Raw genomic sequence first — 18,863 nt, 5'->3', positions numbered from 1 at the left:
TTTCTTCATAAGCAAATCCTTCTACATAAGATTGAGGGCCTGATCCTCAAAGGTATGTAGGTGCCTGTCATTAACTTCAGTGGAATTGTGGCCTAGATATTACTACCATTAGGCAGCAGGGTTTTGGTTTTTTTTTTTCTCCTCTCTGAATTACTACTAATTTGTCAGTATTAGATACTGAGGAGCATAGCACTGAAAGTGATATTCTAGGAGCATCTTGGCCAGTCTTCTTTGCTTTGCTATATTGTATATCACCACAATATGTGCATCCCCAAGATTGTGTGGCACTTCTTGCTGGCATACAGCATCGAAAATTTGTTTCTAAGGTAGTGTTCAATGTTACCCTTACTTTGCCCTCTAGATCTCTGTATTCTAGAATTCTCACCAGTGAATATTTGACATAAGCTTCTCATTTCCTAAGATGTACCATCTGTTTTCAGACTTTGGGTACCCTTATAGCATCACTCTCCACTAGAATTTACAAGGTCTCCCAGTTCTGCATGTGTGAGTACCTATATTTCTTATATATGTATACAAAAAAAAAAGGTACTTACTGCCCATTGCCTGAACATAGATGAAAATTAAGAGGCTCTACTGAACATTAATCTCTATATCACTACACTATATGGTTTTCCAACTTCATATGGCAGCATTTATCACTACTCTTTGTTTACAGATTTTTTTAAACCAATTTATTGTCCATGTAACTCTGCTCATATCCAAGCCAATTTGAATTAAGTTTGTAAGGCAGAATCCCTATATCAAATGCTATACTAAAATCCTGCTACACTAAATCTAGTGCAGTACATATTTCATTGTTCTTAGTGGCCTCTTAGGTCATGCAGTATCAATTGTGACTGGTGGTTATGGTTTCTGGGCTGCCACCACTGGAAAAAGTGTCTTGTTGCAGTCAGAAATGGAAATAGTCCTCTCATGTTTGGGTTCAGGCTGGACTGAAATTTTGTGAAATAAAGTGGAATTTCTGCCATCTCAGAAAATTTGGACACATGTGCCCGGGTCTGGAACCAGTCAGAGCTGGACAGATCAGCATACCAGTGGTAATAACTATGTTTTTGTGGACTTGTTAAGAAAGCTTTTCTTTTTTCTTAAAGAAACAGAGCAAAATATTTTGTAGCTGTCAAAAAACAAACCAAAAAACCACCACCAAAACAATTTTGCTTATATAAAATTGCATTTAGGTTTTATTCTTTTAGGCTTTTTCATCTACATTAAGGAAATAGTTAAAACAAATATTTTGAAATTAAAATCAAGTACTATGTAAATGTGTAAAAGGAACTGGGTTTTTTGAGTGGATAACTAAAACTACTAACCAGATTCGAATGAACTTTAGAGACACTTCTTGGCTATATCAGAATTTTTTTCCTAAGTAAATAGCTTTTGCACAGCTCTACTTCCATTCTGCATCTGACAAACATAAAATCAAATCTTGGTACTTGATACTGCTATTTTAGATGCCATACTCCTGATGCAGAGTAATGCTACGTCACAGTCTGTATATCACCCCCAAGCCTGCCAAACCAAACTGTCTCTCCTTTGCTTGTTTTTCTTTCAGTGTTTGGGTGGTGGACTGGGATTTTTGCCTGAAAGGGCTTGATGCTTGTCAAGTCTGTAAGAAAACAATACAGACTTCAAAATATTACATGGTAGTAGCACCCAATATGAATCACTTTCCTAAGGCTGCCTTAGCTCGTCTGTGCTATTTTGCTGTATGACCTCGTTTTATTGCAGGGAGCACATTTCTCTGTTACTTTTTAGCATTCTCTCCAATGCACTTACCATCCTTCATATTTCACTATTTCACATTTGCTTATTCAAAACCTCATGATACAGATTGTCATCTACAGCAAAATTATTTTACTGAAAACCCATTTAGATTTTCTGCAGAGCTGCTGTGCACTATTTTGAGTCTTTTATGCCATTGCCTTCCGGAAGTATAGAATTTCAGCTTCAGCCTTGCAAAACTGGCTTGATTTTTGGTTTTTTTTTTTTTAATTTTTTGGTATCATCTGAATTCATCCTTTCTCCCCTTATTTCATCTACTGTTCAAAACTCTATGCCTAAGTGATGCAACTATGTGTATATATGTCCTACTAAACACACTCATACTCTGCCTTTTTGTTTACAACTAGTGCCATGTGAGGGAGTATTTTAAGTTACAGTATCAAAAGAAAGCTTTTGACAGTATAAAATCCGGTCTTCCCTAGCGGTATTGGCCCATATAACTCTCCTGGGAAATCCTTTGAAGTGGAGGTGAGCCAATTCTGTGTGACCTTTCACTGAAGCAAAGTGAACAATACAGAAAGCAAAACTCAGGTGCTTCTATGAGAGAGTGAGCACTTAGCTGGGCTGCATGCTGACTTGAACTAGGCAGGATCATTCACACCTGGAGAATGAGGAATTTTTTTAAAAAAACAGTAAGCAAAATGAACAGGAAAGAAATAGCCCCTCCTAAAAGTGGCATACCACTACTTAACATCCGCTTTTTTCTATTGCAATTTTATACCTCTGCAAATATGCAATGCTAGAGAATCAGACCAATACTGTTCCTCTGACAGCCTGTAATGAGTTAAAAAAAAATTCTCACCAACTGAGAAAAAGTTTCAGGAGTTAGAGGAAAGAGAAAGGTATCACTCCTATAACTTTGAAGATCACTAAGATAAATTTATTGCAAACCCCAGTTTATTTCAATGCTGTATTTTAAACTCTGCAAAAAGTTCTATAGCTTTCCAATATGTCATTAATCAAATGGTCATTTCTTTTCTATGCAGGAACAGAATGTTTGGGTTCTGATTTCATTGGGTTATTTTCTTTTACTGATTTGAGTTCAAAACTTCCAAATTTAATAAAATAGGAATGGCAGGAAGTTGATTTACTTTCTTTCTCTCTTATTAGAATAATAGTGTTAGTGTCTTTAGTTCCAGAAAATGAATGATGACACCAATTATTGATCTTGTGACAGGTTAAGAAGAATATTATCATAATTCATACTAGTCAGCTTAACCTTTTATTGGCTTGACCTTTAACGTCTCTGAGAAAGAAAATTAAGGCACCTACATAACTCCGTGCTGTGATGTTGAAATTCTGACATGGTTTGGATTACAGTTTGGATATTATTAAAACACAGTAATCTGTCAAATCTTTAATCTGTATCAGTAACACAGGTAGATAGAGTTGAGACAGGCTTTGCTCAATAACCGATGAGAACATTGCTGTTGGGGGAGGGGATTTATTGTTTTGTGAGTTTTGTATTATTTTTGTTTGGTTTTACCTTTTGGTTTTTTTATGAAAAAGGTCTTCCAGAAAAGAGGACCTGAACACAGGAATGAGCAAGACTTCCAGTCCAACAAACAATGTAGGCTGGGTAGTGTTGGCTGAATTTCATTTCCCCCTTCCATTAAGTCCAAATCATACTTTTTCTTGCTCTGCTGTGGAAAAGGTTAGTCTTATTTGGGTTTTGTGGCAGCAAATCCTACTAAAAAGCCAATTTACTAAAAATGTGTTCTATATGAAGAAAGTCAGAGTCTGCAGACAATGGAGGATTAACTAGTGCAATTAGGAACATTTTCTCACAAAAAGGTACCTTGGTCCCTTTTATCCAAGAGTACTTGAGTTCCCTGCGGGTGTTGTGGGAACACCAAAGTCTCTTTTCTATCTCTCTCCATCTTTCTGCTATGAGAGCAGGAGAGAGACATGAAGGTGGGGCAAGTAGCACATCTATCTATGTGGGAAAACAAAGAGGGTTATGCAGACAAAAGTGCATGTGCCCTTGTGGGAAGGGCCACAGTTCCTTGAGATCAGCTGAAGGTGCCTTTTAGCAAGGGAATGCCTACAAAACAATGGAAGTATGAAATTGCTCCAAACAAACCTTGCCTAGATTTGGGGAAAAACATTTTGGTCAAGACCGTTTTCCATGAAATATGTAGACTCTCTTCTACAATATTCAGAGCAGTCAGAAAAATAGCGCTAATGTTGTTGACCTCTAAACCTGATCTGTTTTAACAATGACAGGCTATTCCTGCTATCAGCCTTTCAGCTGAAACGGCAACGGTTTGTTTGGCTGATGTGAAGGTTAAAACCCTACTGATGACCAGTCTGGTGCCTTGGGATAAATTCTTTCTTTCTTTCTTAGTTTGCCCTGTTAAAAACCATGGCAACTGCACACACACACACAACACCAAGCAAATAAACAAATATGCCCATGTGAAAAGATAGTGAAATTGCAAATGTGCAAAAGCTAGGAAATGTCAGAATTAATTTGTTAGTACAGCTTTGGTGTGCTCCACTACACACATGCTTATTATTACAGCCTACTTATGTGATCAGATACTACCCTTGTGTGCAGGACAGGCCTATCTAAAAGAGAAGTGGGGGAAGTGTAACAAAGGAGATTATTCCCTAGAAGTGCCTTGCCTCAGTGTCTGTATTCTTTTAAATGTGCATAGTGAATCAGATAGGCAGCTGAAAGGAGAGAAATTACAGTTTCTTGGGTCGTATCCTTGAATATCAGCCCATAGAGATGGATTTTCTTCCTCCTCTTGCCATAGAAATCCTATGTGAGTTAGTGAAGGGATTTCAAATCTTTCTTGTCGCAGCTGGCAAGGAATTTCCCGCCATTGTTTCCTGCATGCCATTTACGGTCTCTGAGATGGGAGCTCTTTCAGCTGTAACTGAATTTCTTGGAGCTGTGCTACGAAAATAAGTGATGATGGGCAGTACTGGGCACACCAGGAAAAAAAAAGCCAGTGCCAGTTGTGAAGTCTAAAGTCCACAGAACTTTTGATCTTAATAAATTTGTGCCCCTGATGCCCACCTGCAGAATGGAGGGAATGCTTCTGTCCCACTTGCAGGCTGTGAATGTTAATTCCTGTTCAGGCACTGTCATGGGGAGTGACAGAAAAGCCAAAGGAAAATTAATCATTCTGTTTCAGGAACAGTTTGAGTCATAAGTCACAGACCACATACTGTAAAGATATATCACAGTAATGAGCAACTGCTTAGCCAATCCCTGCATTGACCAAAACGTGGATCCTGCAGAAATACTGAAGGCCACTGTCATTGAGAGCTGTAGCAGAAAAGCAACAGGAAGCTGAATGGAGTTACATATAACCATATTTTTGCCACATAACTGTATTTCATAACATTTTGGTGGTTTTCCTTGCAACCCTTGTCCTTACAATATTTTACAGATGGTGGAGGAAGCCATGCTGCATCATCTAAAGACCTGACTTACCCAGGGCTTCTTGTATGCTGTAACAGACCACAATAACTTGAAGTTTTCCATTTCTAGACATTCAAATTGGATGCAGTGACAGAGTTAGAAAAATGAAACATTATGGACTATCAGAGTCTAGTCTTAGGTACTCCAGAGGAATCGTTGAAGGCCTGCTGCTGTGCTATTTCAGCTAATGCTAGAGAAGCTTTTCATGGAAAAGTTCATTTTGGTATTCAGAGAAGTTTTGCAGGCTTATTGTAAATAATGGATGGAAACCTAAGATTATTTTTTTACTTTTTTTTTTTTCCTTACCTGCATAACCACAAATCCACCACTAAAATTACATGATGAACAAAAAGAACTTTTGGAGCTGCATGCGTGGCAGGGTTTAAGACCTCATATGACCTGCTCACACAAGTACTTTTCCACATGGCTTTGTTTGCATATCTCTGAGCACCCTACAATTTGTCTGAGAGAAAAATTAACATCATCCACCACAGTCAGGAGCATTCAGGACTTAATTAGTTCTTGTCCATGGTGAGAAATTTCAAACAGGCAAATTTCAGCCAGAAACAATTGGAATTCATTTCCTATGCAATGCAGTTTCTTCCATACCTGTTTGCTCTGCTCTAGGATCTTCCAACTGTGACAGCTTACCAGCAGGAGTATCCACCAACCCAGGCTAATTAAACACTGTATGGAATATTTCAGCTATTCTCAGCCTGTAACATCCTTACTCTTACGGAGCAACCTTTTACTCCGCAAGTGGTGCTACTGAGTTTGGTCAGCACCCTCCAACTCTGTAAGATATTCCTGCTTTGAGTCACCAGAGGTACCATAGGATGGCTCTAACCTGATAAAGGCCAGAATGCTCACCAGTTCTTTGCATTATTTATACGACGTGTTTTATTAACCTTGGGCATTATTTAAACAGCAACAACAACAACAAAAAAAGGAGAGTAGTGCATCTCTGCAGCAAATTGTCCTTTTTAACTGTTTTAAGCTTGATGAATGTGTTTTATTCGTGGCATATTATCAGAGGAAGGGAGAAAGGGCCAGAGGTATAACAACAAACTAATGCAATAGTATCTTTTGACATGGATTTATATTCACCAGAGATTCCTTGGAAAGGTGGGCTTTGGGGATGTTGGTAATTAGACAAAACAAATTGATTCAAAATTGTGTTTCTCAAAGGGTTTAAATTTCTATTAATTGGCATTAGAAGAAGGGAAATGTTGGCAAGTGAGAGTTTATCCTGATCAGGTGTAGGACCTGCCTATGACAAGGGCCTCTGGTTCTACTGTTACCAGTAGGACAGGCAGGAGCAGGAGGAATAAGATCTTTGGTCTCCTGGGAACAGATACTGCTGTACCAATGGAGTTATGACAAAGAATTTTCCTGAGCTGTTCTTGGCTTTTGGTGTCAAGAGAAAAGCAATCTAAAAAGGATGGCTGTCAAGTAATATCAAATAAAGCCTACTGTGGAAATACATAAAAAACATTTTGTGTGGGGAATAAACAGTGCATATGTGCATGATGGGAAAGACGGAGGATAGATCTAATGGTGAGATTTTTGTCAACGCAGCTCACTCACTTTTAACAAAGAGATTTTGTAAAGATCTTAATTGGTATAGATCTGCAGATTGGCATAATCTTGGCCTTGGCTGTTCAGTGGCATGCTGAGGAGGGTGGAAGTGCCAAGAGATGAATGGGGAAAGAATGTCATCGTTTAGGAATATCCCAACTTTTGGAATCTTTTGTATGGGAATTAGGTACCAAAAATAAGGGCTTAATATCTACTCTGTTGCTTAATGGCTTATCTTCCAAAGTAATGAAACCCACAGCTAACCCTTTTGAGCACTCCTGTCTCATGACACATGCTCAGTGCTGCTGCTTTGATCCATGCCATTTTGGGTTTTGATCTCTTCTCCTTCTTCCTCCCCCTTTCCCTCTGCCCATCATCAGCAAACAGCTGCTTTGCTGAACTTAGAGGCACGCTGAACTTTTGAGCTGCTATCTATTGTTGGTTATCCAATTTCCTAGGAGGGGAATTCCTATTTAAAATACTCCTTTTGTTCTTTTTGGTGCCTTAGCCCAGATAAAGCAATCATTAGTAGTGGTGTGAATCTCTTTGGAACTTTCCTGTGAATGTATTGGGAAATACATATTAAATACTTTACATCCACATGCATAATATAAATTTAATCTCCAAGCCACTAACTCCCAGGTCTACCTCCCGCATCCCTTAGGGTGGGAAGTCTTGTAAGCTAATTAGTGATAGCACATAAGCCTCAGCCCTGAAGGACGTTGTTCATTTTATTACTCGTGCTATGCTGAATAAGGGAGGATGCTGCTAGATGATAAAATGCATGGAAGCAGAAGAAATACTAGGCAACAGAAGAAAGCTTCAGTAATGCACAGACATCCTACTACAAGGCCATCCTGCAGTCACGTGTTACATGCCTCTGGTCAGCCCATAGCTGAATGGATTTGAGAAACCACTACAAGACAAATTTTAATATCTGTATCTGTAGATATGTAAGAACTTGAGCTGCCTCCATGGGGCTTACTGGAGTTCTCAAGGGCTCGTACTATGACTACCCACTGGCCCTGAGCGTAAGTGCTACAGTACATTGAAAAATTATATCTGCCATGTCTCGGTAATCTAGGTAATAAAATATCAATTGAACCTTTTCTTGAAAATGCACTCCTGAAAACTCTTGGTGTAGTTACACATATATTCATCATATGTATTCCTTTCTCAAAACATATGAGCAAAGATTGAAGAAGTAACTTTTGTTTTCTCATGTACATTGGCCTTTCAAATCTATCATGCTTATTTTTCCATTGGGATGTCATTTTGACTATTTCTTTCCTTATGTCTTCCTGGTATGGTTTTTGGTTACTTTTCGTTTTATAAGGTTTGTTTTCCCAGATGCTCCCTGGGCAGAAAGGTCTTGGAGAATAACCATTGTTTCAGATATGAGTGCAAGAGGATTAAAGTCAAGGGCAGATATTACTGAGTTTCTCCTGTATCACCACAAAATTCTTTGGTGCAATTTCTCTACTGTCTTTAGAAAGATTATTCACAATGTGTGCCTAACTTTGCAACCTGAGACATAAGAATGGCTACTGCATTTTAACACTAACCTTTGGCTACAATTGCATTTTTCTTACACCCGCTAAAAGATTTCACGTTTTCATGGGATCAAAAATCACTTTGTAAAAGGAGACAGAGCAGCAGCCTAGGTAAGAATTTCCTTGGTTAGGTATGAAATATAAGTAGTGCAGGAAAAGTCAGAACTGGCCTGTGTAACCTCACGTTTTATCTGAAAGAAGCAACTCTAACGGTGGAGAGGGAAGCTCAGTTCTCAGTCACTCCTGGGCAAAGAGGCTCCAAAAACAGTGCCCAGTGCAAGGAATTACCTGAAATCATCTCCCTGTTTGATCATTAATGTGTTAATGGTAAACACTTTTAAGCTATGAGCATTGGGGTCTAGAAATGAAAAAGAGACTCAAATAGAATAAAGATTTGGTTGCATTGCCAGGTTTCTCAGTATATTTGCCTTTTATTCTGTATATCTTCTTGTTTGGCTAATCTCTGTATCTAACGGTATTGTTGTCCTCCCCCGGCCCGCCGAGATCCATGTGATTGCCCTGTTGTATACCTTTGCATTCTGACGAGGCTTTAGCATTGTTGGAAGCTGGCTGCTGAAAGATTTTTCGTAGAATACAGTGGAGTAATAAAATATTATTCGTTATTGGGGGAGGGAAAAGTGGGATCCACAGAACAGAGAGATGTTCTAAAATGCAGAAATTAGAAATAAATTATTCAAAAGCAGTAGTATTTTTATGGCACTGTGACCTCTTCTCCTGCTGGGGCTTCTTAGAGAAGCCTAGAAATAACAAAAGGTGTGGGATACAAAATAACAAAGGCCAGACAAAACGTTCACTAGTGAGATGAAAAACTAGGCTTGGAGATTAACTTGCTCTTTGAAACCTCTTTCTTCTTACAGAAATAACCAATAGCACGGGCTCAGTGGCCCTTACCCTTACTGAAACAGAGTGAGTTAGAGCACATCAGGGAACCACAGTAACTTTCCAAACGCACCCGCGTCAATACAAATTAGCCACTAATTACTACAAAACACTGACTTTCTATAACTAAAAGTGTGTGGGAGTTCAGTTTACTCATGCCCCTTGTGTACGTAGCAATGATGTCTCAATTACTTACATGTGTATGTGTGTCTGAGAGATGCATGGACACCCATTAATATGCCTACGCACTTTACTCGTGTTTATATACAAACAGCATACGTTCACTCCAGTGCTTGTCAGTGATTCATTTATTAGCTGGCCATTATACCTGCTTCTGTGTCAGTATTCAACTAATATTCCAGCAGGGGCCTATGGGGTGTTGTTCTGTCTCAGTTACGGATCTAAGCCAAGAGCTTGGATATGTGAAATGCACTGGGACTCTTCTGGTGCTGTAAGAAATGCTGCTCTTCTTATTTTATATTATTTGCAGTAGAAAGTCTCCAAAGCCCAACCTTGTGGGCAATTTCAAGTGGGATTATTTCACTGTCTCTTGGAGCAGGGTGCTCGGGTTGCCCTTGAACAGTTCAGTACAGACAGTCACAGCGTACATCCTCATCCTATCCACCCAGTGTAAAAGCTAGTTACAAGTAGAAAGGTGGATGTGTGTTTGATGGCTTGACTTTGACTGGAGAGATTACTGCAGGGACAGTTTCAGTGCTGCTTACATTTTTCTATAAGAACTAAAGATATATTTTGACTCTTATTGCATATTGGAAGAGAAAAGGCTGGTATTGTTATTGAGAAGTATACATAATAATCTAATAATTTTGAGCAATAGAAGTAATAGGTTTGGCAGGATGTGGAAGATGGTCTATGTCTGTGCTGTGCATAAGACAAACCTCTGCTCAAATTTATGTGTTTTTATAAGTCTAAAATTTACTTGGGCTTGGTTGCCAAATCTGACAAAAGTCTGGATTGCTGAACAACAACCACTTTTGAAATGAAAAAATCCCCAACTTGGAAAACTAATGGGCACATGTACAGATGTTTTAATTTTCCTTAACTGCCATAGGGCCTATGAAATTCTTTTAATCCTATTTTGTAGTACATATGGGAGCAAAATAATTCTACATACAAAATATCAACTGTAATGTGTTCCTGGAGTACAGTCACTATGTGAGAGAAATTAGGTGGTTTTATATTATTACGGAATGTTTGGATTTAGTAGTCAAATTAAGCTTGAGCTAAGGCCCTAGTAAGTGGATTGAAATGTGTCTTCCCCACCAGGTCAAATCCCTAACAACTTATTCTTTTCTACCACATTATCATTTATGCTTCAGAACCTTTAAAATGCAGTTTCAAGTGATGCCTGTATTTGCTTTGTTGTTGGCTAAAATTAGGAAATGGAAAAAAATCTCCATATGCAGGTCCCTTAACATTTTTGAATAGTTTTTAATTAAAAATATATTCAAATTATTAATTGCAGATGAGTGATGGTACAGTGACAGACAGCTGGAGGGTTTTGCACTTGGCTGTGCTCTATTAAGACTCTATGACTTGTAATTAGAAATAAGCTAATGCCAAAGCTGATCTTTTTCCAAAGTCTGAGTGTGTTCAGAGAGGAAGACTGTGTTTTAATTAAGAATAGACTGACCACTAGCAAAGTTCAGGTCTTCTACAAAGCATAGCAGCATACAACTCAGCAAAACACATAACATAGACTTAAGTTCCCCCAGTCTGACCACAGCAATTTGTGACCTTAAGCAAGTTTTGAATTTAGCAGGTCTTAAAAATATACTTGGAGTTTAAAAATTTGAAGATTTTTGCTGACTTTTGACATTAGATTTACAAATGTTGTTGTACTTACTTGTGTTTAGCATAATTATAAATGCGAGATGTTGAAAATTTTTTCCTAGGAACTAATAATGTCGAATCTTTTCACTAGAATTTAATAAAGTCTCTGGAATTCCTCATCCTCTCTTTTAAAATATGACTCACCTGATATTTTTCCAGCAATGAATTTCACAGACTCTGAGCAGTAAATAGGGCATGAATTGTCTGTTGTAACACTGTGAATTAGAACTTCAGTGATTTTGAGTGCCTATGCGAAGTGGAAGACACTCAAGTCATTCTTATATCAAGGATTACAATGAGAGTAGAAGCTGGTAATGCTGATGAACTTCTTACAGTCTCCTGAGTACATAGTTATTCCTGTTTCTCTTCAGATGAATGCCTTTATAATAAACCCTTTTGTTTACAACCTCTCTTCCAATCTAGGAAGTATTTGAATATATTCAGCATACAGTAGAGAGGGACATATTCATCTGTCACTGAAGTGCAGTCACCTCTGAGGTGAAATTTGGCAGCAGTTCTTACATTAAAGTACTGCTGATACTCTGATCACTTTTTTTTTTTTTTTTTTAAAATAAGATGAAGCCTCACTGTAAACCAAGAACTGCCTTTTCCTTTCCTCTCTCTTCCTATGACTTCTTATACTGGAACCAAAGTAGCTCTCTGTCCTTTGTCGGTGCTCATTTTTGAAAGGAGACTTTGAGTTAATGGTGAACATGTCATTCTGAACTTCAGCAAAAGATCTCAGTCTGCCATTAAATTTGTGCTACCAAGAGACGGAAAGGGGGAGAAAAGATGCCAGACAGTCCAGAGCTTAATATGTTCCTCACAACTGGAGGTGACGTGACAGTCCTCTCATCATGTGACAATGAATTTAAAAATATTTGTCTGGAGCCAAAAGCCACCACCATACAGATTTCTCACTATGCTGCGAGATTTAGGCCACTGAGACTATTATTTTATTAAGGTGTCTTAAAAACACTTCTTTGTAAACAGCCCTTGTCTTTGGAAAAGACCTTTCTCTGCTCCTATTTTTTTTTTTTTTTTGTGTGTGTGTGTGTTGATGACAGAGCAGGCATTAAATCAGGGCAGAGATAATGCCAGGTGATAAATTCTTTTACTCCTGACCTCATAAATCAATTGGCAGAACTGTACACTGCGTGGTGTAACAGTGTGCCATTTTTAATTTGTTACTACTGCAGTGCAAACTAATTTTAGCACCTTAATGCTTGCTTTCTGCTGCAGTTTGCAAAGCAACTGCAGATTAAAAGCAATACAATAAGTGGCTATATTTATTTGCCTTATATCAGCAACTGACAACAAGAAAATCACAACTGATGCCAGTATTAGTGTTGCTACATCTAGGTACTAGCAAAAAACCCAGCTGCATTTTTAGTATGATTTTTATCAATTCATAGAATGCTATTAATATCTACTTCGATTGTCAGAAGACCTTGCTGATATCTAAAGAGAGGCAGAGAAGTCTCGTGTTTTAGTAGACCCCAGATTGCCAAGGGCAAAGAAATGAGATTTTTCAACCTGCATAGTCATAGATCAGTTTGCCAGAGGTCTATATGATCACATCTTGTTGAGGAGTTTGAGGAAGAAATTTTCAGTGATCTGTTTGCAGAGTTCTCCCCTCATTTTTCCATTAATATTTGGAAGGGATCCATGACAGTGTCCAAGAGAGAGGAAGAACATTTCTGTATATAAGGAGCTCAAAAGATGCCACTTTGAGCTTACCACCTTAACTCTGCCTCCTGAAAACATCTTATAATGTCTTTGCATTTTCACAGTATCTCTATTGCCCCAGGTTCTGGACCTGTTGTGCTGGTGGTTGCACAGCCAGTAGAGTTAGATGTAAGAATAGATTGTGGGGATATCCTGAAGTCCAGTGTGGGAGGACGGCCAAAGAAGCAGTGATTAACAGGGGAGTCAGGCATCCATTGCAAGAAGGACTAGACTTTAAATCAGATAAAAAAACAAAAGCAAAGAAAAAAGAAAGATGAGACACTAATATTTCACCCCTGCCATATTCATTCCTTCCGTTCTTAAGAAAAGATCTGCTGTAACTTTTGTTCTTCAAATGGACTGCTTGTAAAAACACTATGGGAAACTGCATCTTACTGCAAGAAAATCAGAGCGGGATGGAGGAAGAAATGAAGAAGTCCAGGCAACAGAGGAATGATAAGCTTTGAGAAGCAATGGAGAGTCAAGAATACAGAGCTACAAAAGTGCAGTTCAGCAGTCTGTAGGCCCTGAAGTAAGGGGATGTTCTTGTGGAGAAGCTGCCAAGAGTATAGGAATAAATAGATAAGTAATTCTCTTCCGACGAGGAGGGAAGGCACACAGAGAGCGATGGCCTTGGAGAGGCAATTCTGAGGAGGGCAATTTCAGGCAAATCCCCAAATGACCCATCACTGTGAGACAAGAATATTCAATAAGCTCCTTATGTCAAAACACCAAAAAAAAATACTACATGCACAAACTTTTGTAAGAAGTTATGTAGGTATTGTCATCTTTGAAACGGATACCTTTAGTGACTACAGGGTCACACACAGCCCTCTAGGATTCTTGAGTCCTGTTATTGTCTATACTTTATTGTATATCTCTCTATATAATATCATATCTCTATATAATGTTATTTTTATGTATTTATGTCTATAACGGGTATAGGTATTTTAATATATAATTGGTATCTATATATTTTTTTCTATTATGATTATATATATGGATTATATGTAAACTACCAATCTCTTTTGTAAACTACCTATCTCTTTCTATATATCATATGTGTATATATAGATACATGCATATATAATATCTGGATATGATCCTGGGCAACCTGCTTTAGGAAACCCTGCCTGAGCAGGGAGATTGGACCAGATGACCTCATGAGGTCTCTTCTGACTTCAGCCTGTGATTCTGTGACTAAGGGAAACCTTTGTTTTTCACTCAGCAGTAGAGCAATGCCCTAAAGGAAGAAGCTGAATGTCAGCTAGAATGAAAAATCATAGTATTTTTGGATATGCTTTTTAGAAAGAGGTAACTTTCTTACTGCTTTGGCCCACCTCACTGTTCATTTTTCCAGTTTTGGACATCCCATTTCCCTCTGCCATCTGGCATATCTTTTCACATCAGCAATCCTCTTCTCTTCTAACTTCCTAGATGTGGATGGAAGAAGAAAAGCAGGAAACTGAACAGTTTGCTGTAGCATCAAGGTCAGTGGATCTCTTTTCTCTCCATGCCCCTTTTTGTAGGCTTCACAAGAAGTGTTTCATTATGCTGTGGCTTGCTTATGAAAACACACAATCTGCAGCTAAATCATTGGTCAGCAGCAATTCAGGGAGAGTAGAATTGAGACAAGGTAATCTCTGCGCCAGTGACATAATTGTTCCATCATTTTCTTTCCCCGTCTATACTTGTTCCTCAGCAACAATGAAGAATGGACATGCAACAGCTTATGTATTTTTCTGCAGATTCAGCAAAAACTGCTTCTCTGTACTCTTGCTGCTTCAATACAAAAGGAAATACCTGCATTTTGCTACACTTCCTTGCTTTTAGAGTAGGCTAAACTTTTGTTGTTGCCTTAAATGTAAACAGTGTTTGGCTTTTAGAATAGAGATTTGAGTTCAAAAAGCTATGGTCTGGCTCCTCTAGGTGAGCTCACAAGGCATAGACTTTTAGAAAAAATGGCTCTCTAGGAAATAAATTATAAACAAATGGAGATGGAGCATAACAGTATTATTGTTAGGTTAAGTATGTGTTTGGGTTTTTTTTAAAAATATTTCATAGGAGAAATATCAGGATGGTGAACAAATGACTGAGCTAGTGGGTGGATGGATGGCTACAAAGCCATTATAAACTCCAAAACAGTACTAGTGAGGTTTAGGTACATTTACTACAGTGTGGTATAGGCGAAGTCAGAGACATTCCCATAATTATGCCCCAGTCTAGACGTGTGTCCCATAAACCTCCTTGTTCTTTACCCCGATGGGTGTCTAATCAGTCATATTGGTGAAAGAAATGACCTGTCCTTAGCCTTTCTGGTAAGGGACAGGAGTTCCCTGTAGAGCAAGTGTTAATATTTAATTCCAATATGAACTTGTTTTCACAAGAAATAGATAGGACCCGCTGGGATGTTTTAGAGTATCAACGTGTGTTCTGTTTTGTCAATTTAATTTTGTATTCTCTGTTATTCTTAGTCTTCAACTTGAACTCAAATTCAAATTCCAAAAGGTGTTGACATAAGGGAGCAAACGATGAGCAACTAAGGGTCATTAACATAAAGTGACTTTGTCTACTTGTATTCTCAGATTTGTTGCTAAAGTTCGGGAAACACTTTTGTTTTCCACCTTGGATTTCAGATAGGTGGCAAACTGATAGGTTTCCTTGGGAATTTTGCTCTTGGGAACTTTTTCCATATGACAAAGAGAGTGGTGTGGGACAGGGAAGAGGAAATTTGGGAAGGACAAGATCTGCTCCAGGTCACTTGCTCTGCAACTGGAACAAGAAAGCAGGACTGAGGAAAACAATGAACATGCTGAAGGAAATGATAGGAAAGTGGGACCCCTGAGAGCACCAACATGCCCTGTGCAGAAGGCAGGAAACTGCTCATCAACTGCATTTTGAGCTGTGCCTTACAAGTACTTTAGCTCTGGGATGAATTTAGGGGATGCTTCCTAAAAATTATATCAGTAGTAATGTTTGTGTCCTGAGGCTGTGGATAGAGCATATTCTATACTGAAGAGTCTAAAAGCATATGGATCTGCTGTATTAGTCCCAATACAGTTGTCTGTACAGTTCCTAAATGAGAGATCACAGCCTATATCAGGACAAAATTGTGGCTGATTTTTACGTAGGAATCTTTTAAATGGCAGCAATTTACCATCAATAACAAATAGGAACAAATTTGCAGATAATCTCCTGAAATAACCTCTTGCAGATGACACAGTTTCATATACAAGAGCTATTGCAATTCGTAAGAACATCCTCAAAATGTTCTGTAAAGTACCTTTAGAATATCAGCATACCTTGTAAGGTCTATTACATGCTTTCACAATGCTCTTATAAAAGCATTTATCTACTTTGATCTTCTTACTCTCTTACACAAACCATTCTAACTGTTAGCAGATGAATACCTAGGGGTTTATCTCATTATCTCTTATAGCTGGCTTAAAATGGCCCAAACGACAACAAACCCCTACCTTTATTGTTGAATAGGCATAGCCATGCAACGTCCCTGTGTTTCATCAACATTCCTAATTATCAGCCTGTGTTTTCCAAAGAGAAGTCCCTAAATGAGGCCAGTGTGGGCTGATTCCACTGCTCTTGTAACATCAATAAAATCCAGATTCAGTTTTTGGTCAAATAACTTGAGTATGAAGTTATGTGAGAAAAACACGCCCTTTTTCCTCTCACATATCCCACTAGGTAGATAACAGTTTTTAAAAATGGAGTCAATTGTTTACATTTCGGTGTATCTTGTGAATAAGTAGTCCATGTTAGATTGAACAACACTTTTTGTCGGAGGATATTGACTCACCGAAGCAAAAACTTTGGAGTCAAATTTTTAAAAGAACAACAAAACCTGCAACTTAGAAGACCTTCTTTGGGCCTGAAAATCCTTTCAGTGTTTTTGTTTTATTTTGATGTAGTGTAAGTCAATATTCAGAGCTTTTCTGCTTTGCGAGGAAAAAACCAACTTTTTCTTTTCCAGCCAAAGCTACTATCATGTTTATAGAGGGAGAAGTAGAGTTCCTCCTTATGTTATAGAACAATAATTGGGAAGCTGTTCAATTTCTGACTTACTACAAACTCCTTGATGAGAAGAGGAAATGCAGTCCTTTGGGCCAGGTTGCCTTACTGTTGATTCTTCAGCACTGGAACAGCTGCATATGATTTAAAGTGAACTTGCAAGGTAGGGGCTGCAAATCTCTGCAAGTCAGATGGCGATTTGTAACTTCACTGACATCAAGGGAAAAAAGGGTCTGGACCCTTGGGTTGTTTCAGTTTCTGAAGTTGTAAAGTCCAACTAATACAGACCCTCACAGTATGTTCCTATGCTAAGCATATTGAGGATGCTCTTTGGTGGTACAATGATCAAGGGAATAAAGCATACCTGCATCCTTTAAGAATGAAGTCCTATGAAAACACCTTGTTTTCAAGACTAGGGAACTGGTAAATGGTTATAGATACAGTGACAGAGAGGCAGTAAATGTAATAGGAGACACACCAATATTATATTTTGTCTTTTCATTTTCATCTAGGGTAACACTAGAAACAATATGGCTAGTCAATGCAAGATTGAAATCAAAGGGCAATGAATAAATAAACACTGATTGGGCTGACAGTGAGTTCATTTTAAAATAGGAAGGGGAAATTTTAAATTAGTTAGAAGAGGGATGAAAATAGTAAGTAGGATAAAATGTTTGTGTTTCATTTGAGATCCCAGATCCTGCCAAATCACAGGAAGAATGAACGAGGAAGGAAGTTTAGGACATGTTCCTTTAAAGCAGGAGTAGAAAAGTTTACTAATGGCAGAAATAGAAGCTGCAGCTGTGAACATATTCTAAAGAGTGTTAGATAAGCACTTGAGGGGAAAAACACTACAGGGTACAAATGCTAGACTTAATTGGCTACATGCCTGCCTTCCATCCTGAAATGTCACTATGCAACCAATGTCAGTTTCTCCACTCATCTTCTCTCCAGGGGATAATAAACCCGGCTTTCGTACATGTCAAAATTGTGTTCCTTACCATTACTGTTCAGAATAAATCTGCACACGCAGTTTCATTTTTCCTTCCATTTTGTTTTTGTTAGGAAGGCTGAAGTTACCCCTAAGCCCTTGTGCAACCCTTCTGTTCCAGGAAAAAAATATTCTTAGTGCTAATATTGCTCTGCTGTGGTTTTTTTAGACAAATCATATGTGTAAAATGAGGACATGTTTTCAGGTAACATGAACATGCCTCCTGAACTGTCACCTGACGCCTCCCTCTCAAAAAGACAAGGCCAAGGGCATGCAGTTGTCTTAGGTCCACAGCAAACACTTTATTTGTAGCATATCACTACCATAATGACAATCCTTAAGGCACCACAAGAGAGCAAAAACAAAAATGGGTGTAGCATGACTCCTCAGCTCTATGAGATGAAGACATCAACCTACGTGCAATCAATATTTTTATTTTAAAAACATTATCGGTAGCCATAAAGGATAATAATGTTGAAGTGAAGTCCATGTCTTAATGTGATTTTTTTTTTTTTTTTTGAGGCACTGGAAGTGAAATGCATGTGTATTTACTTTATGAAGGATGGTAATTTAGAGCATTAGTTTTCAACAGAGCACAAACTCACTCACATAATTAAAAGTTTCCAGGGAGAATCATCTTATATATGTGTGAGAGCCCTTGAGGAGAAAGTTTATTTCTCAGGAAGAGTATGGCCAGGTAGCGAAGAAATTTGGGTTGTTTTCCCACTGATTGGCACTGCTTTTGTCAGCAAGGAATAGCTTTCTCTGTGTGTGCCACAATCGCTTAGAGGAGCAGCTAAGCTCGGTACATTATGGTGTCTGTGAAATCATGTTTCACATGGCCATGGTTCGCTTTAAAAGAATAATTCTTTTCAGTATTACTGCTTCCTTCCTTCTCTCATGGTCTTGCTGGCATTTTGACTTTCCTGCAAGGAGGAAAAAATGCGGGGGTTGAGGAGCATGGACAGAAGGTGGCAAGGGGAAGAATGGATCC

The sequence above is a fragment of the Grus americana genome, chromosome 3 (assembly GCF_028858705.1).
Source record: "Grus americana isolate bGruAme1 chromosome 3, bGruAme1.mat, whole genome shotgun sequence".
Classification (NCBI taxonomy): Eukaryota; Metazoa; Chordata; class Aves; order Gruiformes; family Gruidae; genus Grus; species Grus americana.
The sequence above is the reverse complement of the archived record's forward strand: the minus strand, read 5'-3'. Positions refer to the sequence as shown.